Here is a 25,699-nt window from a genome sequence, read left to right as displayed (position 1 = left end):
ACTTTCTAAAAATATCTGCCGTAATGTTATTTAGGCATCGCGCAGTGGAAATTTAATGCCTATATCAAGAAATTTGTTGTGTTGATTAAATAAGTATCATAAAACATACCGTTAAGGCAAGTGTCATAAACTACCAGACAAGTTAACATTAGTCCGGACACTGGCTCAGGCATGGATACCTGCCACGGTCCCGACTCAAACTTTCCTCCGGTGAATATTGTAATTTTCTCTACCTGAAGACGTAAATATACATGGAAACTTAAGCTAATCTTTGAAAGTAACATCCAAAAATGGCATCAAAATTACACTAGATACGTTCCCCAGCTAGACAACAAAATTAACATACCTGTAGGTTCCGTAGAATGTTTAATATATATATATATATATATATATATATATATATATATATATATATATATATATATATATATATATATATATATATATATATATATATATATATCTTCATTATTTCTAACCTTATGTGAACGTGTATATGTAATTTTAATACCTTTTTTATGTTAAAATCGTAGACTAGTTTAAGTCGGTGTTGTTAGTTCTTACGTCTTACGTCTCGTATTCCTGCTTTTATATGTATTTGTTTCTTTATTTTGTTTAACATGTAGTTGGCGGCCGTTGTGCCTTCTTATTGTCAATGGTGCTCTTAATGCTTAAGTTATTGTATATCTTTTTGCTTAATTCATCAAGTGTGCTACAAAATTCCTTACATAGTGTATGCATAATGTGTTCGTATATATATATATATATTTATATATATATATATATATATATATATATATATATATATATATATATATATATATATATATATATATATATATATATGTGTGTGTGTGTGTGTGTGTGTGTGTGTGTGTGTGTACGTACGTATGTTTAATTTAGTAGGCTATGTATGCACGCATGTATATATGAATATATGCATTTATGATAGAATTTTTTCATAATCATGTATACATATGTAAGCAGGATGTAGCTTGATGATACATAATTATCCTATTTAATAATTTCTGTTGGATCTTACTGAAGCTATCATTGTGTTTGCCCAAGCCAGTATATTGCTTGTTGCATGTATTTTGCTATTTACTCTTTTGTATGTCTCTTTTCTCATAATCAAACTTGTTAAACTAAGAAATCTGGCAGAAATATTATATTCGATTCACAACTTGGATATTGACGAGAGACAAGAATATTTACAATCAGTACAGTTTAATAAACACTACAAATTATCGTACATTTTGAAGAATTAATGTACCCATGTACTAGTTGCCTAACACAGAGTTGATTCAGAATGTTTTATGATCAAAATTACTAAAAGCTTTAAGATAATCTAGAATATTCAAGGACTTCTAATTAAATTACCATATATCGTATTTTAACTATGACTAATTGAGAATTAAATTTCAAGAGTAAAACTCAGACCACTCGAGGGGTGAGATTGCAGTGTTTACTTCAATGTTCCACTCAATGCATCAAAATTTCAAAAAAATTACATAATATATTAAACATGAGACAAATGAAAACGAATAAACATTTATAATGTCTTTAAATTTCAAGAATTATATATACAGCATATTATGTACAAATCTTGTTATACTACTACTGCATGCTCAAGTTCATAATACTTTGACTCAAATTCTGTCGTATTCAAGAAATATGATTTGCTTATTTCATTATTCTATGCATTAACTTGGCAGTCAAAATACGGTTTATTGTTTTTGTCTACTGAATAAGTTACATTACAGTATTATTTGTAATAGTTCATTGAGCTTTCTTTCTTTATTTATGTTATATTATACTTTTCATCTTGCACCTGTTCTTGTATTTGTCTTAGTAGTTTAAGTATCATTAATTATTTTATTTAATATAATATTCCAATTTTATTTCTTATTTGTGCTTGATGTCATTTTTTTCTTTTAGTGAATATCTACTGCTAGATATCGAGATTAAGATAACAATTAAGTTTATTGTTTTGGCTTTATTCTGTTTTGTTATGCAATATTATTTTATAGGTACTTACTATGTACACTGTTCCCCTGGTATCATATACTGTACATAGACAAGAGGTAAATAATTCATAGAGTGACGGCATTTGATTGGCTGATTCTCTGACTGTTGAGAAACTGTTAAAACAATATGGTGCAAAAGATCGAAAAATCATAGTTTGTTGCTCTTGCACCATGTTGTTTTAACTGGTACTCTAAGACGCCGTCGTTCAGTCAGACGAAAGGCGTATCTATTGTCGATGTATAATTATGACAACAGGGAATCAGGTAACTCATAATGCATATACTTTATTCATTTTCTTCTAATTTCTCAATATAATTAATTGTTTACCGATTCTAGCATTTCGTCTGCCACGATTTTGAATTATGATCATGTTACCCCAAAGGAGGGAAACATTTTTTTTATTCGTGTAAACACTTAATAATTATTCAGTTCTGGGCCAATTCATTTGGAACTTGACAGGCTTGTACCTCGGTTCAGTACGCCTATACATCTGGCACATCATTTATTTTCTTATTTACTCTCTGTAACGATTTTACAAGTCAAACAACCCAAAAACATATTCTGAGTGGCTGTTCGGTTATATTTTGACCAACTGAGATGAAAGTTATCGCTTGGTTTGCATGACTGAACCATTTACAATGATTTCTGTACCAATAAGTCTTTTTATTTTATTATTTGTCAATAATATTCACCATACCAGGTCTAGATATGTTTGTGTCCTGTTGTAAATATGCAACATAGACAACAGGTAACAACCTTAGTCTGCACCTGGCTTTCTTCATTTCATTATTTTTTAAACTAGAATTACTATACATATAAACACTTCGTAATTATAATACTTTTGTTCTTAGAGTTTAATATTTTAGTTCAGCATACACTTAATTATTTTAACTTATGTTATTTCGCTTTGTTTCTACAGTATATAAACCTAATTTACTTAAAGCATATTGTACTATCAAGTTTTCAATACGCACTTACCGCTGCTTAACAAGGCCAGTAAATAAAGGAAGGGAAGGTGGTTGATTCAACAGTAACCAATGAAAGTTTATATTTTCATTGTTCTTTTTGTTTTAAGTGATGGAACTATTAAGGGTAATTGCACCGTAAAAATAATACTTGGTTTTCAAATAATAATATACACACTGTTAAGAGGCCGTTGTGCGTATTGTATCTTATTGACCTTTAAGTTTTAGTATCAAAATATATTATGATTAGTTTCTTTGAATTAGACATACCACTGGAAGACATGAAAAAACCAACGTTAGAAAAGTACAGTACTGCAAAAAGATCAATAAACCATTAATTTTTCAGTTAAATGAGCCAACCAAACCTAACCTAACCGAAAACTACACTACGATCATTTAGCTTAGGTTAAATGCAGGTCGCTTAGATATAAATAAACATGAATAAATTTGCATGATTTAACGTTCCACTGATTACATTGTCATCAGTTGTTTATAATTCATAATTTATATATAATTCTCGGTCCTTTTCGCTATACTTTTCGAGCATTGGTCGTCACATACAAGTAATGTTTTCCTAAATCCAGTCTTCCATTAGTGTTAGCCAACCTCGGTGAAGCTTACCAAGTTTATCGTTTTATTAACCCTTTTAATTTATACGAAGTGTCATTTATTCTATACTACAAATAAGGTATCATTCCATTTAGCCTTACTTTGTTCAATGCAGTTGTGGCTCTTATTCTTACCTAAGTTTCGTTGTAAAAAAGACGAGAAACGGTTGGATCTCATCAACAACGCATAATTATTCCCACCACGTGTTTATGCCTCGCTCTTTATTCTGTGTATTGTAGTTTTGCTTCTGGTAAATATGTCATGTTTGCTGTATGTTCAACGGGCCACTACACAGTAGGGGACTAGTTAACTGTTTTGTCGTCACTTTCATTTTCAATGCTTTACACTGTTTTTATGTTGCCATTATCATTATTTCGCGTCTTCTCTATAAGCACCGAACTTAATTGTTCTTTTTGTTTGGGTTCTTATTATTGATCTCCTTATACTGTATATGTAGATGATGCTTTGCTTTTTTCCAGCATATTTTTGTATCGTCGTCAATCAGAATATCATTCTTAAATTTATTTTGTTGGTGACAGACTAGTGTGTTTACTAATGAAAAAAACGCTTAAAGACCTCAGTTGATGAAGCGTAGTAATAACTTCTAAAAACAACTTCTGTTACTGTGTTTACGCTGGAGGCTGGTCGACTGGTTTGTATTCTTTCAGACTGCGTTTAGATGGTTGCCGAGTTGGGTGCTTTAGTTTCATTAAAATTAAACACGCAAAGTTTTTTGTTATTTTTTTAATGCGTGATAAAATACAAAGGTTCTTATGTTAGTACAATTAATTTTGTTGCAGCAGATAGTTACCAGCTGTACAAGAAGTTTTGTTTCTTTGTTAATTTCTAGTGTTATGTTTTTGCAATAATTTTGTTACGTTTTCATTTTGTTTCTTTTACGTTGTCTTTTTATTTTTGTAGCATTTGTTTTCAAAAAAACAGTTTCCAAATAAAAAAAAAGCCCAAAAATATTATATTATAATTAGAGTGTAAGAACAGACCTGCAGTATCTACTTACTAATAAAAAAATCAATTTAGTCTTTATAATATTTTTGGAATATAATAAAATACTTCACTATCATACTATATTAATCTGTAAAAAAAAATAAAAGTAATAAGGAAAATTATCCTCATTAAATATAGACAGTAATACGAATAAAAATTGTCAATATTGTTTTGTATTATTTTAGCCTAATTTTCAGTATTTCGTGAAAGTTGAAAATACTATATTGTACTGCATAAATTTGGATTCTATGACATACAAGGACCCCCTCTGAAATATGTGGACCCTTCTGATATACCGTATATCTAACCGGAGTATATCCCTACGTGGAAATTGTGTAGTACGATAACAGTAGTGGTCATCAGTTTATAGAGGGCCCAAGGGATCCCTAAACACCCTTTCCCTCCGAAGTGCACGGTCATGAGCTAATGCAATCATTAATGCCATCTTCATAACTTAACTCATTTGAAGTACGTCTGGCGTTTGTATATTTTGGTACGGGTTGTATAATAGAGAAAACGGGAGTTACATGACCTCATTTCCGCTTTGAGGAAGCTTACGAGACTTCCGGAGCCACCGCATGTTACCAAGAAAAGTCAGCCATTTTAAATCGAGATGTGGATTTCGTAACTCTTTGGTGCTTTATCAACACAGGAGATATTATGAACTTCATAAGCGCTTGAAAAGCTCGTAACCCGTTAATGAATCCCCGGTTAAAAAATGGTTATATTTAAGCGCATGGCGCAGAATAAAAATAAATTACCTTACAGAAACACCCCAGGAAAAATACCAAGCAAGAACATAGGCGGAAAAGTTTGTGCAAATTAATATTAAGTAATACTGACGAACTTTATATCTAATCAAAACAGCAGGGAAACTTTGTCACGCCTGATGCGCCATCTTTGTACTGCCAATGAGCATCTAGGAAGTTCAAAATTTTAATATTTTCAACCCATCAGCGGCGAGTATTCCTCTATATACTGTATTTCCAGCCAACCTCTTCAGCACAGGGCTGTCGAGATTTCCCACTCTTGTTTATCGACCATGCTGATTGGTTCAAATCTGGTAATTCGTCTGCTAATCGGTAAACCGCCAAAACTTGATGACGTAGTCGGTAAAACGTTACCTTAGGAAATATGCTTTTTCATGGCTAAAATACCATATAGAATACACAGAAATAAATTGTAGATGTATTTAATTACCTTACTTACATTATATTAGCGATATTTTAGCAGAACTAAAGTAATAAAAATTACAATTGAAAAAAATACAAATCTAATGTGATCTCATATAACACTCTGAATGGTGTATAATGCAGTGTTTATTATTCAGAAATTTATAAAACTAATGACAGGAACAATGACATTCAATGAGTATGAGGACTACTCTAATATAATTACTGTATCTGGGATCTTCGTTACCCTCACCACACATGTTCTCGCAACCAATCAAAACGCGAGCAGTTGAACCAATCAGCGTGTTCGGTCAACAAGAGTCGGACATCTCAACAGCCTTCACTAAGCAGTTCGTGTCCAGTCGCTTCTCAGTGTGTGTGTGTGTGTGAATATTATTTGTTAAAAATTTCGTTCCAGACATTTTTATATTAATCCATAACTGAACTTTAATGCAATAGACATTTGAGTGAAGGTTGACAGCCTTAGAAGAGCTGTAACTTGTGGCCAATGTAAGAGACACACGCAGTTAACATTAAGGTAAGATTTGGTTAAGTTTTATCAAGTTTGGTACATTTTACTTTATTTTACTCTTCACTTTTAAGCCATTTGCACGAGATATGAAGGCCAGAAACAATCAAAGCACCCAACATTACATTATACTGTATAACGATATAAAATTAACCATTGTTGTTATGTTACTGCAAGGAAGGTGTTTAAGAGCGTAACATTTAAGTAATTATGAGATTGAACTTTAACCATGAAAGCAGAGGCGGGCTTTAATGATATATTTACCTAATAAAATACAACAAGAAACCCTCGTGAAGTTAACTTGTCTATATAATAATGATTGTAAGAGTTTGTTAAGGTTTATATTGCACCCCTACGTACCTTGCTCAATGTACAGTATTGGAACAGCAGCTCATTTAAAATGATTGGTAAGTTTCACTGATAAAAAAAATGTGAAAATATAATCAAGTTACCGTACCCATTTCATTCATTGCTTCGTTTGGAATATATTTTATTTTTTAGTCTATTTTATTATTATTTGAGTAGAGGCGGGGGTTATAAATGTTTAAATTGCACTCCATTGCAGCCCGCTTTCGATTAATGTCACAATTTTCGTGTCCTTAAAAAAAAAAGTTATTGATGCTTTTGACAGACATTTCACAACTCATCCCCTTTGAGATGTTTATAGATGAGTAGAACAAATGACTAAATAACATTATAACGAGCGATCGGTTTTGGGTAATTTAAAAGGTTTAATCAGAGGCTAACACAGCTGGTTGTGTTATTTAATGTCTCATCCACGGCCGATCATATGTCACATCTGTCGTATAAGACATATGTTGCCATGCACACTGTATACAACTAACGGGTGATTTTTTTTATTAAACTTCGTGGATATTTTGCCGTGACCGGCTAAGTTAAGTTCCTACTAACGCTATTTTACCGCGAGTGCGCTCTGATTAGCTAAGTACTTTATGTTTAATATAATGGGTCCGCCCCCCTGCTAGGAAGTTAAGTAAGATTGGGTAGGTTTCTTTGGTTGGTTAGGTCAGGTTCTTTTAGGTTTTAGTAAATGTCGCCTTTTTTATAGTAATGAGAACATGTGGAAACAATTACCAAAATGGAACAACTCCTTGTGGTTAGGTATGTTTATAGCAACACAATGATCGACTCACGACGAAATAAATGCCAAATGCCACCAGTCACGGTCACATATCGTTCTCACGTCGTTCGTCGGTAATGGACGAGTAGCCACTCAGCGCACTTACGGTGAAATAGCGTTCGTAGGAACTTACCCGGTTACGGCAAAATATCCATTGCCGATACAAAAATGTTTCCCCCTAAAATGCATTTTCTAGTTCAGATTATTTACAGAAAGCGTAAATCAAGAATCTTTATGGTACACTATATTAAATATCCAAACTACCACTTCCATGTATCCAAATTTAGTTAGAAATGTTGAACTAATGTTCTTAGTTAAGAGTGTTTCTTTATTATGAATTTTCTATGGATATGGATTTAATAGACTTTCTGTACAAGGAAGCTTATCGTCGTTAGGTTTGGGCACGGGAACATTTCTCAGTTGGGAACACTGGGATAGATAGATATATAGTTTTATGTAAACTTGGCATACAAGATTACAGTTGATCTGGGATGTATATAGATATTGAAAATATACATTGTGCAACTGTACATAGACCGTGCAGGTATACTATACTGTCTACACACCGATTAACAGTAAGGCAGTTTGACCAAGGATAGCCAACAGTCATGGGCATCCACAGGTGCGGTATGTGAGGTCTAGGTAGGTTAGGTCAAAGGTCATTTATCACATGTAACTGAGGTTAAGGTTGTTCGGTTAAGATTGTTTTAGCTTGTTTCACCTGCTTATTAAGCACACTACCGCGACCTGGGGGTGAGGTTTTGTTTGTTTAATGTTAGGTTAAAGTTAAGTTAGGTAAGGTTAGGTTAGCTTGTTTAATCTTCATATGAAATAAGCTGGGGTGCCTAATCTTCAGAAGAATTAGTTGGGGTGGTAATCTTCAGGTGTTCCGTTTAATGTTATTCCAGACTTTGTGTACGAGGGGCGGTTTATTTCTCTCACCTGGGTGTCATTCCCGTGAACGAACATGTCTCCCCCCCCACATACTGTACACATCAACTTACTGGACACAGGTTCTGAGCTGACTGCCCTGAACTGCTTCCTTGTGACAGCCATCATGCCTGGAGGTCACAACAACTCACTGTAACTACACAACATGGGCACAGTGCACACCTTCAAAAACAAACGGATTACTGCCTAACTGTCTTTCTAATACACAAAAAACTCTTGAAATACTGTTCAAAATTATTGCACAAATACTACTCAACTTATTACTCACTCCCGTAGTGATAATACTGGAATGTGAACTCTTACTTTACTTCTTCATTGATGAATGCACAAGAAAAACATCACTGTACTCTTTGTCACTTTTCAAAAACACTTACTGTGCACACTCAAAGGTAATTGTACTTGTTATTGTCAATCTCTGTAGGGTGCAACACTAGGAACTCTTCCGGAATTACACTGTACTCTACCAAATCAAACAACTTTAAAGAGAACCAAAGACATTTCCATTACTGAGAGTCACGCTCTCAAAAAATAAATTGGTAATACTTTACGAGACTGTCCCCTCGGTACTCAACAAGTATTCACTGTCTTTCCAATTGTAAAGATTTAACACTGTTATCACTTCACAATGTACTCTGTTGTATTCACAAGTGGGGGTCCTTACATGTACTTTCAACATTCAATTTTCAAAGATTGCATTCTTTTACAGATGTCCATGTCACCACAGAGTCCTCAACTCATCAATGCAATTGCTGAAATTATACATGTATTAGATCTCAAATAAACATAAAACACACTTACTGACAATGCCTGTCAGTCTGCACTGCTAGAACTAATGCCCTTGGCACTAAAATCATAAACTACTTGAAACAACACAAGAATACAATATACTCGGACATATAACGCAACTCACGTTATACAAATAAATTCACTTGTCAAAACTGACGTCAACTGAGAACTAAAACACTTCCACTTGAAGTCAAAACAAATACATCCAATATGTCACAATTTCAAATAACACTCAGTTACATAACCTTAGTACAATTATGGCCTTCCGGTGACACTCAGAAATGAACACTGCCCACAACACTCCTAAACACGGCAATTATTCACTGTTCGCTCATTTTCTGTAAATATCAAAGTATTAACTTGAGTGATCACAACAACTGCTATGCTTACTAGTGCAGAAAGGCACCCCAAAAAAAATAATTACCTTGGTATACAACCAACACTTTCTGAGATTTCACAAAAAGAATGCAAAAAAAAAAAAGTTAGGTAGCTAACCTCTGTTTCTCAGACACTTTTCAATACTCTGAACATTTCAAGTTTCCACACTTTACTGTACACTTTACTTTAAAACAGATTTTTAATTTTCTTGAGGCAATTCCTAACCTAACTTCAAGTAAGGTATTTACCGTGAACTGTTTTCAACTTCTCCGTAAAACCACAGAATTTTTTTTGGCACAGAATTACATACTCTACTGTACACTGGAAAAATTACGGAACAAAATTATTAGTAATCTGAAATATTTATTAGTTACAGTGAAATGGTTAGGTACCTGTACCGAGAAATGGTTATTACAAATCACACTTTAAAAAAAAATACCCACAGTATCACATTTATTCCTCCTGACCTGATACCATGTGAATTACATCCCACAGCTGCGAACCAATGTACGAGGGGCGCTTTCTTCTCTCACACCCTGCCCTTATCTTATACTCTTACTTCAACTGTCTTAGTTCTTTCAATTGTTCTTTCTACTTACTTCAGTTCAATGGTTACTACATAACCTCAATTCTTTTTGGTAGCATGTCGAGGGTCTAGGCACATGGGTATTGTAATTCTGATATCAAGTCACTTGGACGGAAATAAAGATGAAATAGTGCAGGGAAATGAATACTGCTAAAATACTTAAAGAACAGGTTTATTAATATGAAATCAAAGGGAAAAAGAGATATTATTAACATATAACTTCAAGGTGCAACTCCTCGCTTTACTCAACTGCAAATGACTCAGATATTACACTCTTACTGCACACAACCTTACTGGTGTTACATTACATTACATAGCAGGACCAGATCCTTGGCCCTACTCACAATACATAGTTATATGACAACTCCTTGGCTTCTCAACTGCCAATCCAAGTGGATACTTACTTCACCCACATCTTCTAGTGGTACATTTCATTACAGTTACCAGGCTTTACTCATAGTCCCAAGTGGACAACTTTACTTCTCACACATTACTAGGTACTTTTCATTACATCCAGTTATAAGACAAACTTACTTATGATACTTCACAGACTGTTGGTGCATATGGGATGCACTTGCAACACACAACATGTTAATAATGAGACCAACAACTTATACATGGGTCCACTACCCAACATGGGATAATTACTTCCAATTAATTATCCCCAACATATACAACACACTCTGGACCATATAACTCCAAGGCATGTCTCAGGGTATAGCACTGGCGCCTGTAACACTGACGATCGCTGTTGTGGTCGGTGGAAGCCAGACACATGGCGAGTCGGGTGTCTGAGGCACACGAGGCGGACCTGCCGTCTCAATCATGTCGAATCACCGACATCGGCCATATATTGATCCCTGCTGGTTATCCACCGGCTGGGGCGGCCGGTGGGGTGTTAAAATAAGCCCACCCTGGATCTGTAGGACAACGAAGTTGGAGAGCGTTACGGAGGCATGATCCTCCTTCTCACCCATGGTTATATACCCCTGAGTTGCCAGCGACTGCTACTCACGCATTGACAGAAATTACAAACAAACCAACTGTTACACATTCAAGGATGACCCTCAGTTGACAAAGGTGTGGCGAATTACTAAAGTTGATCTACACAAACTAATTCAAGATAGAGCTTGCCAGTAGAAAGTGGAATAAAAACGTATTGACAGTTGTGTTCGAAGGCGGGACTTACTGGGAGGGGTCCTGCTGCAAAACGAATGGGAAAAACGCGTCTCTTCTAGGGGATAGCTAACCAGCTACCCACTCATGTTTTGCGGTCGTGGAGTGTAATAAGAATCAGGTTCTAAAACAGACTAGCAGTCAACGTGACCATGACACTTGGCCATAAAAAAATAATTAACCATGAACTAATGGGAATAATTGGTTCGGTTTGGCTAAGGTCATGTTTATGCTTACAATAGGTTAACGTTATGTTAGATTAAGGTTATGTTAACGTTATTACGTGAAATGTTAAATTAAAGGTTTGATTAATGTTGTTAGGTTAACATTATATTTTGTTAATATAACCAACCACCATCACCAACAGTGGTAGCAGCAGGGAGACGGGTGAGGGAGAGGGGGGAGGACTAGCTAGAACAGATGAGTTATACTTCAACAATCGTCGTTTTCTGTCAAATATAAGTCTCTTCCATTTTCCACCAACAGGTTCCCACATCTCTCTCTCTCTCTCTCTCTCTCTCTCTCTCTCTCTCTCTCTCTCTCTTACAATGACATTTCCGATCATTTCTCCCCCAGTTTTATTATTTTTGTATATGGATATGTATTTTTACCAACCCCAGAACGTGTGTGGATGTGGGTAGGGGTGGAGGCGATCGGTCAATTTGTGTGTGTGTGTCATTCAGTCACTTAATCAAATTAGCCCAAAATAACTACCTCATAATGGCCATAACTACCTCATAATGGCTATAACTCCCTGATAATGGCCATAACTACCTGAAAATGGCCGTAACTACCTGATGATGGCCATAACTACCTGATAATGGCCATAACTACCTAATAATGGACATAACTACCTGATAATGGTCATAACTACCTGATAATGGCCATAACTACCTGATAATGACCATAACTACCTCTTAATGGCCATAACTACCTCTTAATGGCCAAAACTACCTCTTAATGGCCATAACTACCTATTAATGGCCATAACTACCTATTAATGGCCATAACTACCTCTTAATGGCCAAAACTACCTCTTAATGGCCATAACTACCTCATAATGGCCATAACTACTAATTATTACTTAATACTACCTCTTAATGGCCATAACTTCCTCTTAATAGCCTTAACTACCTTAATGGGCCATAACTACCTCTTAATAAAACTACCTCTTAATGGCCATAACTACTTCTTAATGGCCATAACTACCTCTTAATGGCCAAAACTACCTCTTAATGGCCATAACTACCTCTTAATGGCCATAACTACATATTAATGGTTATAACTACCTCTTAATGGCCAAAACTACCTCTTAATGGCCATAACTACCTCAACGGCCATAACTACCTCTTAACGGCCATAACTACCTCTTGATGGCCATAACTACCTCTTAATGGCCATAACTACCTCTTAATGGCCAAAACTACTTCTTAATGGCCATAACTACCTATTAATGGCCATAACTACCTCTTAATGGCCATAACTACCTCTTAATGGCCCTAACTACCTCGTAATGGCCATAACTACCTATTAATGGTCATTACTACCGCTTAATGGCCATAACTACCTCATAATGGCCATAACTACCTATTAATGGTCATTACTACCTCTTAATGGCCATAATTACCTCTTAATGGTCATAACTACCTCTTAATGGCGCACACTACCTCATAATTACCATAACTCCTTTAACAATGATCCATTGACCTAGGGCAATCTTGGAGAAATTAGGTCAAAGTTGCAAGAGTAAAGAGGCGAGAATGTGTTATGTATGCTACTGGGCTTTATCACTATTACTAGGAATTTAAAGAGTTTATTCACGTACTGTACTTGTTTCTGAACCTTTTACCAGTGCTAGATGATTAAGGAATGTTACTAGTGTACCTTGACTGTTGAAAATTATAATGAATTTATTTTTTTACGTAAAGTTAAATCCACTACTAGAAGCAAAGATATATATATATATATATATATATATATATATATATATATATATATATATATATATATATATATATATATTTATATATATACCTGTACCTGCCCTAATACTGTGTAACTCTTAACAAGGCAAATAATATTTGTTTTAGGCACAGTGGATATATTTTATTCTGCATCTAACTTGCTTTGTTTTCACAGGGTGGGAAGTAACTCTCAGTCACAAGAGGAAAATTTAAGAACCAGCCAAATTATAAAGAGTTATACCAAGATATCAAGATTTAAATATCACCCAAAAGGCGAAGAATTAGATACCAGCCAAGAATTCACTACCAGTCAAAAGATAAGGAAATATAAGTGTTGTATTTGTGTCAGTTTAAGGTGAATTACTGCTCAATAAGTGTATGTATATACAGTATACAGTATATGATTAATCAAATACCGTACCAGCCAAAGAAATTAACTATTATCACATAAGCAAAAGCTGACCCCTGTGTGTAATCTTTTATATGTCAAACCAAAGACTGATTGTGATAATCATAAGAAAAGATAACTGTAACTTGTGATAAACTGACAGTAAACTGAAAGTGACAATGTATTAAAGAAACAAAAAGTATGAACATTATGACAAATCTTAGAGATGTAAGAAAGAATAAGACTAGTGATGAAAGAACTAGGATATTATTATTGAAAGAAAAGAAGACTGAAATGCTTCCATCTCTACGGCCACCACACAAGGGTTAAGGTAATTGAAGATTTACCCGTTTTTAGAGTGTACTGTACTATATGTATAGGGTTCAATACGACAGTAATTTAAAAATCTAAATTTCATATCACCTTGAAAAGTTTGTTACCTGTACAGTACTAATAAAATTTAATTGTTCTGTTCCTGATTACAAGTAAATAGTTTTTTAAATTAAGGTATTATTAAATTTCAAGTTAAATATATTGAAGGTCCATAAACCACAGATTTGTGATTTGTTGACCCGTGTGCCGTGATTTGTCAGGGGAGGATATTAGATGTTCTCTGCCTGCTGTATACAGTACTAACACCTGCCCCGCCAGTATTGGATACCTAACGGTGCTAACCTCAGGTACTGAGACAAACCAAGGCTTGTAAGATTTTCAGGTTTAGGGTTCAGTTCTGCTAACACAAATTTACAGAGTAGGTTCTTGTGTCTGTGTTATACAGTAGTTAACACAGATGTTTAGTGTTTTATTTCAGTTCACCCCAAGATACAAAGAAGCCACAGTGAAGATAACCGAGAAACAGTAAGATTTATGTGTGCTCTGACAGAAAAAAACAATTGTGTAATCAAAGAAAAATAAAGTGAAAATAATGACATTAAAGACATTTGGAGAGAAAGTGATGGTATTAAATTAAAAAGGTGATGAAAAGAGTGAAAGAAATAAAAGCAAAGAAACAATGAGTATATCTGGAAGTGATAACAAAATAATGGCTGGAAATATGATAACATGCAAACAATAATTGCTGGAAGTGATGATGTAAAATAATAATGACTGGAAATGATGAAAACAATACTGAATACTTTGGTGACATCAACTTAGGATCAGTCAATGCAGATATATTACCACCTCAGCGCAACACACACACACACAAGGTAATACAATTATTATTATTATTATTATTATTATTATTATTGTACATCTTCCTATTCCTACTAGTTATGTTTGTATTGCTGAGTTCTTATACAGTACAGTAATGGAATTTTTCTTGTTTTTGATCACTTTGTTTCTTTCAATTACTATTATTTTTTACTTTGGCTGCCCATTCCTACTTTACACATCAGCGAATTATTTAAGCAATACAAAATTCAGCTGGACAGGGTTGATGTTCATATTAACTGAATGGGGAATGTCTCCATACACTATTGATATACAGTACAGGTATACAATAAATACAGTACTATAAATACAGTACTATAAATACAGTACTATATATATATATATATATATATATATATATATATATATATATATATATATATATATATATATATATATATATATATATATATATATATATATATATATATATATATATATATATATACGGTATATTGTTCTTCCCCTCTGGTCTACTTTCCTTTGATTAAAATGAAAATAGAGATGATTCTTTTAAGAAATATGAAGCACAGAGTTAAACTGAACCTTTTTACTGAATATATTATTACTGTTATCAAATACTTACCCCCCAAAAGTTTATATATTCTTACCATTAATTCCCATTTACTAATACAGTACCATGAATACTTTCCAGGATGTGTGCTGGTATGACATGGAGCTTAAAGTGAGTGACCATTGAAAAAAGAAGAGAACCCTTACTTCACCTCCACCAGGTACTGTGCTCTAACTACTAGTTCATAATTTACCTAAGATATACCCCACCTTGTGGTAGCCACATCGGGGGGAGCCGGTAACACTGTGGTAGACTCTTCCATAGGTCTACCACTATCCGTGTGAAGAAACCCTTCCTTATTTCTGCATAACAACTTAAGGGCTGGAAGCTATGACCTCTTGTGTTTGTATTACTTTATATGATACTTAGAAGAAACGATCTTGCTTTACATTTTCTTTCCTTTTCAAGATTTTGAAAATCTGTTTGGTCTGTCCTGTCTTGTCTTGTTTAAAGGGTTATCATTAATAAGGCTCTCAACCTGTTTGAATATTCGAGATGTCTTACTTTACTGTAGGTATAATTATAGTCATCGCCTTACGTTGCTCTTATCTAGTTATGTTATGTCCTTTCATAGACCGGGTCTCCATGCGTGTATATAATAGTCTAGATGGGGACACCAATGATGTAAAACTGAATGGGTTTTGTCTGTTTCTCTTCACTGCTGCACCAACTAGTTTTACTGCTTTCAGTGCTTGATCTAACACGGTGGTTAAGTCATTTGCTTTATCTTCAATTGGTAGGAAGTTATTTATCATGGGTAGTTGTGTTTTGGGTCATTGTGACCCACATTAAAGTTCTCACACTTTGCTGCATCAAAAGTATTTACCAGTCCTGCTACCATTTAAAAAGTTTATGTATCATCTCTCATGGTTGTAAAATTCTACTGACTTGCCATCATATTGTAAATCTTTGTATCGTCTAACTTGATTATGTAATTCAATATATTTTCCTCTAAATCTTTTATTTACTCCAGTGAGTACGTCTTCCTGGTTACAATATAACTGTGTTTATCATTATGACAACTCCTTGATACTGCACATGTCTTTGAGTCACTGTTTTATCCACCCCAATATTTTGCCTGTGATGTCATGTACCTGGATTAATGATGTTAGTCTCGCACACGGAACTTTGTTGAAAGCCTTACAGAAATCCAGGTACAACAGATCCTTTGGTAAACCTTTGTCAGTATATTCTGTTACCGTGTCGTATTTCGTGGGTGGGCACCATATCGAGACTTCAAGAGAAACTTTAACCGCTGTTGCTAGAAGGTCTTCTCCAGGGGTCCTGTGAACTAGCCTCTTGGTTGCTCAGCCTTCCTTTGGTTTCCACATCAGTGTGAGAACATCGATGGTCAGTGAGATCCCAGAGCCCTTATAAGGCAGTATTAAGTCCCCTTTAATTGCAGTGGATTTTCCCCCGTGTTCGGTCAGTTGCGACGGGGCTTTGTCTTTAGCTTAATCAATACAACCATCTATACCTCTCGTTCACTGTAATTCATAATATTTCCATTGAATTCAGTTCTAATGCTAATCGATTTTGGGTAATTTATTTTTGGTCTCAGATATTTAAACTTAGACTAAATACATATTGTAGAAATTTTGGATCACCTGAGGATTAATTAGCCCCCACCATCCAGCTTTTTCCCCCTTTAAAATTAACCAACCCAACCCAACTCAACCTAGCATAATCTAACCTAACCTAACCTAACCAAACTACACCAAATCAAACTTAACCTATTCTAACCTGGGGGAAGGCAAATCTCTCACGCAATCGGAAAAGACATCAAGACACCAGAGGGACAAAATGAAAAGAATCGCCCACCTCCACAAAGAAAAAAAAATAGTCACTGTCTGAAAATGGTGAGAAAGAAAACAAAGATATGAGTTGAATAAGAAGACGGGAAGACGGTAAGAGTGAATAAAAGTAAATTAGATGAAAGGATTTGGCAAGAGGATGAGGGGGAAAATTCAGGAAAAAGGAGTGAACTATTTTGGAGAGAGAGAGAGAGGTATTTTGCACAGGGAACGTAATTTACACATGAGAGAGAAATTTAGAAAAAGATGGAGATAATATTTTAGAGAATTGATAAAGATGGAAGAGACGAGAGTAAATATATGTACAGTTTAGGACAAAATTCCCTGGACACTTTTAATAGTCATATACCTGTATGTGATTGGTCTATGTAGCTGAACACTTGTTTTACATATTTGATTTTACCAGTTTATTGCACCGTAAGATTAACTGTCCCAGCTTAAAATAAATCTAACCTAACCTAACTTAACTTACCTTTGTTCCTAACCTAATCCCTAGACGCCCAGAGAGCATTGGAGTGTTTAAATCAGGTGAAATAAACCGAGAGGGGTTAATTATATTCAGGTGATTCAAAAATGCCTAGCGTCAGGTAAAAAATTGACAGCGGGAACAGATTCTGTGACATGCACTCGCTAGTCATAAACAGAACAGACTCGCCGGTGTTTTTAGAGTCGGTTCATAATTTGTTTGGGTTTTCTGATGCAACAAGTCTCGTTTTCTTCAGTCATGCCTGTCAGCATCCGTGTTGATAGAAAACGGAAGGAATTTATGGAGTTTTTACCTGAAATTGATTTTATTATATTATTCCAGAATTTATTGTTTATTCTTGATCATTTAGAAAATTGGAAAAATAATTTGTCAATTGGGCATATTGTTAGACGATGAGTGATTTTTGACACTGACTTGTTGACATTTTTGGGAATTATCCCACCCGGGCACAAGTCATTGACCCACATCGGAACCTGGGGCGAAAATATATTAATAATAATAATAATAATTTTAATAATAATAAAAATAAACCATAAATAAATACGAAAAAAAAAGAGTGAGAAACGATATACTGTATGTATGTTATGTTGTCAATAGTAAGAGAAACAATTGAGACCCTGCGATTGTGTGGAAATGAGGCAGAAAGTCAGATCAGCAACCTGGGACTTGGTCACAATTTTCGTGATGCCATATGGCAGCAGGGTCTACTGTTAGACAACACATTATGCTTCCAATATCTTCCCAGAGTCGTACGCGGAGGTTATAGTTAAAAACTTCTTATAGAAGTGGATCTAAACAGAAAATTGCTACTTTCTTCTATTAATATGCGAATGTATCCAAAGGCCGAGGGTGTGCAGCCTTAGATAGACCTGATGATAGATAAATACAGTATTTATTCAGTCAAATCGTCATACTAGTTTGCAATGACTCAGTATGTATATATACAGTTCAAGTACAGTACAATTATAGTATACATAGACAGTGCAAGTATATAATTTACAAAGACAGGGCTGGTATACATTATATATAGACAGTGTAGGTATACAATATACCTAGTGCTGGTATACAATATACATAGTGAAGGTATACAATATACATATAGTGCAGGGATACAATAGACAGTACAGGAAGACATTATATACAGTACAGTGCAGGTATACAAACAATGTTACAAAGCCAGTCAACATGTCCTTTTTCACTATCGCCTTGAGAGGGTTAAGACTCTACATGTCTGTTTGGACGGGAAGCAAGGAGTTTTTTGACGGTTTGACAGTTATTGACATTTTGGGGACATTTTGGAACGTTGTTTACACCCGTGTTCTGTAGTTAACGCGCTGGAACAGGTGTGTGTGTGTGTGTGTGTGTGTAAAGGAGAGAGACCGTAGGTAGATTGGGTAAATGTGTACGTTAGGGGTTATGTATATGTGTGCGTGTGTGTATAGTCAATAGTGTTTTCTCTTGTCCAATTATAAACAAACACGCATCTTTATATCTGCCGCGCGCTATGCCAGGAAGAACAGTTCAGTATCCCTCATCATCTGTTGACATTCAATTACACTTGACCCTGTTATCATGAACCTCATAAAGGCTCCCCTTGATCGTTAACCCGCCTTCATCCTCTCTCTCTCCACCTCCTCTCTCTCTCTTTCCCTATCTCTCTCCCTCTCTCATCTCCTCCGCTACCATCTTTTCCCCAGGTTAAATGACCTTTGCTCTCCTTGCAATGGATATTTTTACATGCACAGGAGACCTCGCTGCCATAAATTATTCCGTGCAGCCTCCCAGTGGTCCCGACCGTTTTCTATGAGTCCCGGGTGGCGGGTAGTGCCATCTGTTGGCAGTGGGGTGAGACACAACCCGGGGTAAACATGGCGAGACTCCCGGTCAGCTGGCAAGCCCAGTGCTGGTTGAACCTGTGGTGTGAGTGAGTGTGTATAACCCCGCTCGAATGGCGATGACTTTTGTGCTTTCCTAGTGCTATTTGTACTCAAAAATTGGATTACGTCTTCCGCCATGTTACCCGCCGGCAAAGAAGGTAAGAAATTGAGGCTATCAATGTACGGTTTGAGAGATAAAATTGAGGAAGTGTAGACTATGGTACGGGTGTGTCGTCTGCTAACAAGCTCAGCTGTGAGTTGCGAGCGTGAGTGTGTGTTTGTGCGTTCGTGTGAGAGTGTGTGTGTGTATGTGTACGTGGGAGTGTGCGTGTCCACCTTCAGGTTTTTGACTCGTTGCGTCTACCGTCCACGGCTCGCGATGTAATTTTAATGCTGGTCGCGTAAGTTTGAGTGAGTCATACAAAAGCGTTTACCCACTGTACTGTTCCTGCGGGTCATTATACGGCGAAAGTTACTGGAAATTATTACTAAAATTACCTGGAAATATTTGAGGAAAAGGAAGACAATTATATACATACTGTTTAATATGTTATTATGAACTACAATGACAGTTTTTTGTAGTAATGCGTCGAAGAGTTTATTAAGTCGGTGAAACTTTTAAGTTTTGTTGTAGATTCTTAATGAAGACACACCAGGGAAAAAATAGGGAAATAATGTCTTTCACAAGTTCATTTATGGGCGTATTACTTGAAATACTCTGAAGATTTACTAATTGAGACCAGGGATGATGTTTCTCACTAAACCAACATTTAGTGAGAAACACCAGCCTTAAACACAGTACCATACAGTTGGAATATGTTGAGGAGGACGGGAAAAACCTCAAGCAATTACAGTAGTAGAGTTCAACACTGTGTACATCACCCTCGACCTGACAGTGTGTACAAAAATAAAAGGACAGAGTTGAGAGACAAAGTGAGTTAGGCAGCGACCCACATAAGAATACTAGAGTAAAGATCACACGAGGTCAGGTATAGGAAGATGGAAAGGTGGAAGTACTGTAATGTTCCAGTTCTCGCATTACTAAGGGCAAGAGGCGACCTTCCTATAAATAATGTACATAATTTGCATGTTGTAGCTTTAAGTAATACTGTTAACCCAGAGAGATGAACAATCTAAAGGATACATGAGAGTGATTCACCTAACCCTCAAGGCCCACAGTGTTTATCTAGGACAGTGTTAGAAACCGGGCCGGGCCACTCAAGTGTTGGTACATGAATGCCACAAGTCTAGTTAATAAGACTGATGTATGTATTGGGTGCACAGAACAACCAGACACCATTGGGATCAGTGATTCATGGGTCCGTGAAGATGTGTCGTAGGGGGAATTTTATATACCAGGCCATCATCCACCTTTCAGAAAAGAGCTACAAGAGGTGGTGGTGTACTACTGTATGTCGAGGAACACCTGGCAGTAGTCAGCACTGACCACCTAAAAGAAATGGGATTATCTCAATCTATTTGGTGTGATTTGATAACACAAAGCAAAAGTAAGGTGTAGGTGACATCTTCATGGTCAGTACAAGCTCTCATCGTGGGAGATTTTAATCAGGAGACAATAGACTGGGTGAATCTTACCACAAGCTGAGGGAGAAGAAATCTTTGACCTCACTCAAGACTCCTTACACGACACGTGACGGAACCCAGCAGCATTTGGTCTTAATAACCGAGGCGGCAATAGTGGACGAGATCCACGCCAGGGAGAAACTAACTCCGGCCAGCGACCACTACTTGCTAAGGTGGAATACTGTCTCCGAAAGTCGGGAGAGAGAAGTTGAGGAGTAATACTAGGACTTGAACCATGAGGATCACCAGGTCATGTGGAACAAACTACGGAGAATTAACTGTAGGGGCAGGGTAACGTTAAAGACTCAGACGTAGATGAATCACGGTAATTATTCATTAATATCCTGGATCCAACAGGAAATCTCTAGGTCAAGGTAAAGCTCCCAGGAACAGGGAATCCACGAACGTAGACAAAATGCAGCAGAAAAATATAGGCCAATCAGACTAATGCCAAATATACAAGAAGATATTTTAGGGTCTCCACTATGTAACACCTGACCGAGCACAGTCATTGTCAACGCCTCACACACAACATGGGTTAATGGAGAGAGACTTCCCATGCCTCACAAACTTACTCACCTTCCTTAAAACAGAAACAGACCGAGAGTTAGGAATTATAAGTCGTAACTTCACATACAAAGATAAGTAAAAGCTCATTCAGTTTTAGTAGTGTCTCGTATATTGTATAAAGGTTAGGTTAGGTTTGGCGTGGTTAGGTTAGGTTTGGTGTTACACAGAGCGACTAAGATGATTCCTGAACATTATCTCGATTATCCATGTAGACTGATGGCCTTATGGGACTTAACCACCCTTCAGACAAGGCGCAATAGGGATGGTAAAGGAAAACCCGGGCCACTTTTTCTCCCCGTAATGTCACGCACTACCAACCCGACAGGACACAACATCAAACTCCTGAAGGTGTCATGGGGAACGAACATGAGGAGGGTGGTAGTGGTAGATCTATGGAGCAGTCTACCTACCAGCAACTAAGGCATAGAAGAGAGGATACCACTGGGCTTCTAAATACCCCTTACCAAGACTACCAAGAACAATGGGGAAAATAATAGGTTACTGGCTTCCTTCCCTCCCTCGTCTTAACCACCTCTAGTGACCATTAGATAAATAAACCCATTGCCTGTGTTAGATTATTCCCGTGTAATTAATGGATATAGGCTATACAGGGTTTCAGTCATATTATGAACTCATTACAGGTAGGTCAATTAGCATAGATAACTCGACCCAATTACTATTACCTTACCTGCCTAGTTTAGTTCCTCGGTGTAGTGATGTAATTAAGTCTTAATATCGGGCTTTCGTACAGGTAAGTATTATTGTTATTATCATTATTATTTAGTGTACTGGTACTTGATATTATTCATGAACTGGGAGTTACTCTTATTACCATCATCATTACGTACTGGTAACTGTGTGGGGGCACTGGTGAGTGAGGTTGACTGGCAGGCAGGCAGGCGGGCTGGTTGACAATGACCACCACCAAAATATTTAGCCAGCCAGGTGAACTCCGGGCAACTGGCCGCCTACCTGCCTCCCCTCTCTCTGCCCTTCCCCCCCCTCTCTCCCCCCCCTCTCACTCACCTCCCCACCTCACCTTACCTGCATGACGGGGCTGCCTGCACGGTCAAAATCCCGCCAGACGAGAAGTACCCGCTGGAACACAACCCCGCCACCACATAATACCGGTACTACCCAATACCGGTACCACCCAATACCGGTACCACCCAGTCAGAATTAAATTCCTTCAAGAAACCTATTAGAGTAAATGATATCCTTGCTTGGTTACGTTTGATTATGTTCTTGTTTTGATTATTATTGGAGGATTCATCTGAGGAAGGCTTTTAGGATTTTGTTGTTGTTGTTGGGTCTGTTTTAAGGAAGAGTTGTTGGTGTGTGTGTGTGTGTGTGACCTACCTGAAACAGCTGTCAAGGGATACCACCTCATTTACTCGTCAACTATCTAACTTTAACAACCTCTTAGATATGATGATTGCCTCACCTTACCTCTTACCTGCCCCCCCCCCCTCTCCCCTCCCCTGAGTACAGGTTCATTGTACTCAAGGGAATAGATTCATCTTATATAAAGGGTTAAAACTTCGCACTCGAGGAAATAAAGAATCTATCTGTCTAATATATCTGTCTATCTATTTAACTCAAGACAGGTGTGTGTGTGTGTTTTTCCTCCGGTCGCCATACAGCTTTAGCTTCTCAAACACCGGGATAGCTTTTTTTTTTTGGTGAGGCTTAGCTGTTGAAACACTCATAGTTGATGAGTCTTTGTGACGCTGTTAGTGTGGTAATTAGCTGTACCAACACAGTGACAGCTCTTTATTGCTACACTAGGCCTTGGCGGTTAGCTGTTTAAACACTTACTGTACTGGTCTTTACAGCACATTAGCTTCGATGTTTAGCCTATGGGGGGGACTTAATGACAGGTGTTATTACCTGGATGTTTAATTGTTTTACCTTTATTAATAGTTGACTTGGATGTTATTATTCGAGTTTTAATTCCTTTCACATTGTAAATGGTTTAATAATAATAATGATAATAATAATAATAATGATGATGATGATGATAATAATAATAATAAAATACTACTACTACTACAACTAATAATAATAATACTAATAACAACAATAACAGTAATCCGTAACAACTGTAAAGGTCGTTATTGCGCTTCGACTTGGGTATATTTTCATGCAATATTTATAATGAATAATACAGTATTGCATAAAGTTAGTTTGCAGTATTTCATGTTAGTACGCCTATTATTATTATTATTGCCATCATCATCGTCATTATTATTATTATTATCATCATCATCATCATCATCATCATCATCATCATTGTTACAGAACAGTTTGGTGGTATAAGTATTATAAATATTTACTTGAGGTTAAGACTTCATGACAGGATGTGTGAGAGACGTATATAATTATTTGCATTATAAAGACTCATGATAGCCTGGCACTACGCTCTCTTTCTTTCTTTCTTTCCGTTTCTCTCATTCTTTCTATCCTTTTTTTCTTTCCTCTCTCTCTCTCTCTCTCTCTCTCTCTCTCTCTCTCTCTCTCTCTCTCTCTCTCACCAGTTCCGTAAAGACAAAGAAGGATAAACCAGCCATACCCTCATGACGTCACTAGTATCTCAGCTTGATGGTCAACAGACACACGTTAAATAATAATGTAATCATCCTCTCACCACTGCATCGTCCGCCTCTATGATTATTACAACCTGTGGACTCGTAAGTGAGATTTTTATATGTTTAAGTAACCATCCAAGAGTTGTCGTGGTGGTGGTGTAAAGTTGACTTATTTACTTAACAAGGTGTAAAGTAATTCAGTTGGGGTTTTTTTTTGTTAAGGCTTCGTTCGTGTTTAGGTTAGGTGAGGGGAGGGGAGGGTAGGTTAGGTTTTGGTTTGGTTAGGTTTTTGTTTAGGTTAGGTTTTGGTTTGGTTAGGTTTTGTTAGGTTTTGTTAGGTTTTGGTTAGGTTTGGTTATGTTAGGTTAGTTATTTGTCATATTTCCGTGACAGTGTTGTGGGGCTTCTGAGTGACACGTGTTCTGTCTCTCGCGTCACTGTAAGGTTTTAAGGTCAACCTCGAGTGGTTACATGAGAGGTGTTACTCGAGCGTTGGTGTTGTCATTCGAGCGTTGTTGTTGTCAGTAAAAGAGCGAGTGTTGTCAGTCCAGATGAATGTTACCAGCCACCACAACATATCCTAATCAACCAACCAATTACTTGACTTAACAAATCTTTAATTATCTCTTATGCAACAGACCAGGTATTAATGGTGGGTGGGTGTGGAGGGGTGGGGGAGATGGGAGGAGGAGTAATGGGATGGGGATGGTGGGAGATGGGAGGGTGGTGGGAGATGGGAGGAGGTAAATGGGAGGGATGGTGGGAGAGATGGGAGGGTGGTGGGAGATGGGAGGAGGTGTGGTGGGGAGGTTGGGGGGAAGGGGAGGACTTGTCTTCTTATCATTAACACACTCACCTAAATACCTCGTTCATTAATTTAATTATCACAGGTTCATTAATTTGTCAGGTGTGGAGGATGGAAGACTGAAGGTGAGAGTGACTCGTACCTGAGTTAACGGGGAAGTTACAGGTACAGTGAGTTACAGTCATCTCTGTAACTCATACCTGTTACTGAGAGGGGGAGAGAGAGAGAGAGTGTGTGTGTGTCAGTCATCGCCGTAACACGCACCTGTTGCTAATGAGGGGGTTAGGTCGCGTTGGCAGGTGTTAGATCACAGGTGTGTTTTGAGCAGCTGTGTTGAGAATATACATTAAAATCCCTTACCAGTACGTTTCCTATATTATAACTTCTCGTCTATGGGTTATTTTTTATTTGTGGTTCATTATATATCGGTATACTGTATATTTATTTCCCCAGTCCAGTTAGAATAGTATAATGTGTAGGTTATAATTAGTTTTCTGATGTGATATAGCA

The 25,699-nt window shown here is 36.7% G+C and overlaps 1 long non-coding RNA gene across 1 annotated transcript in view; it reads left to right on the top strand.

Annotated features, from left to right (window-relative positions):
* The first annotated feature begins 836 nt into the window (after nucleotides 1–836).
* LOC121857770 overlaps nucleotides 837–25,699 on the top strand; it is a 29,315-nt gene continuing 4,452 nt past the window's right edge. Inside the window, exons 1-5 of the long non-coding RNA XR_006087268.1 lie at nucleotides 837–6,317; nucleotides 13,466–14,009; nucleotides 14,477–14,886; nucleotides 15,546–15,624; nucleotides 21,035–21,042. This is a non-coding gene — a long non-coding RNA (uncharacterized LOC121857770). The remainder of the gene's footprint in view (nucleotides 6,318–13,465; nucleotides 14,010–14,476; nucleotides 14,887–15,545; nucleotides 15,625–21,034; nucleotides 21,043–25,699) is intronic.

Source organism: Homarus americanus, unplaced genomic scaffold (genome assembly GCF_018991925.1).
Source record: "Homarus americanus isolate GMGI-L3 unplaced genomic scaffold, GMGI_Hamer_2.0 scaffold16712, whole genome shotgun sequence".
Classification (NCBI taxonomy): Eukaryota; Metazoa; Arthropoda; class Malacostraca; order Decapoda; family Nephropidae; genus Homarus; species Homarus americanus.
Note: the sequence above shows the minus strand (reverse complement) of the source record. Positions and strands in the feature narration are given on the sequence as shown.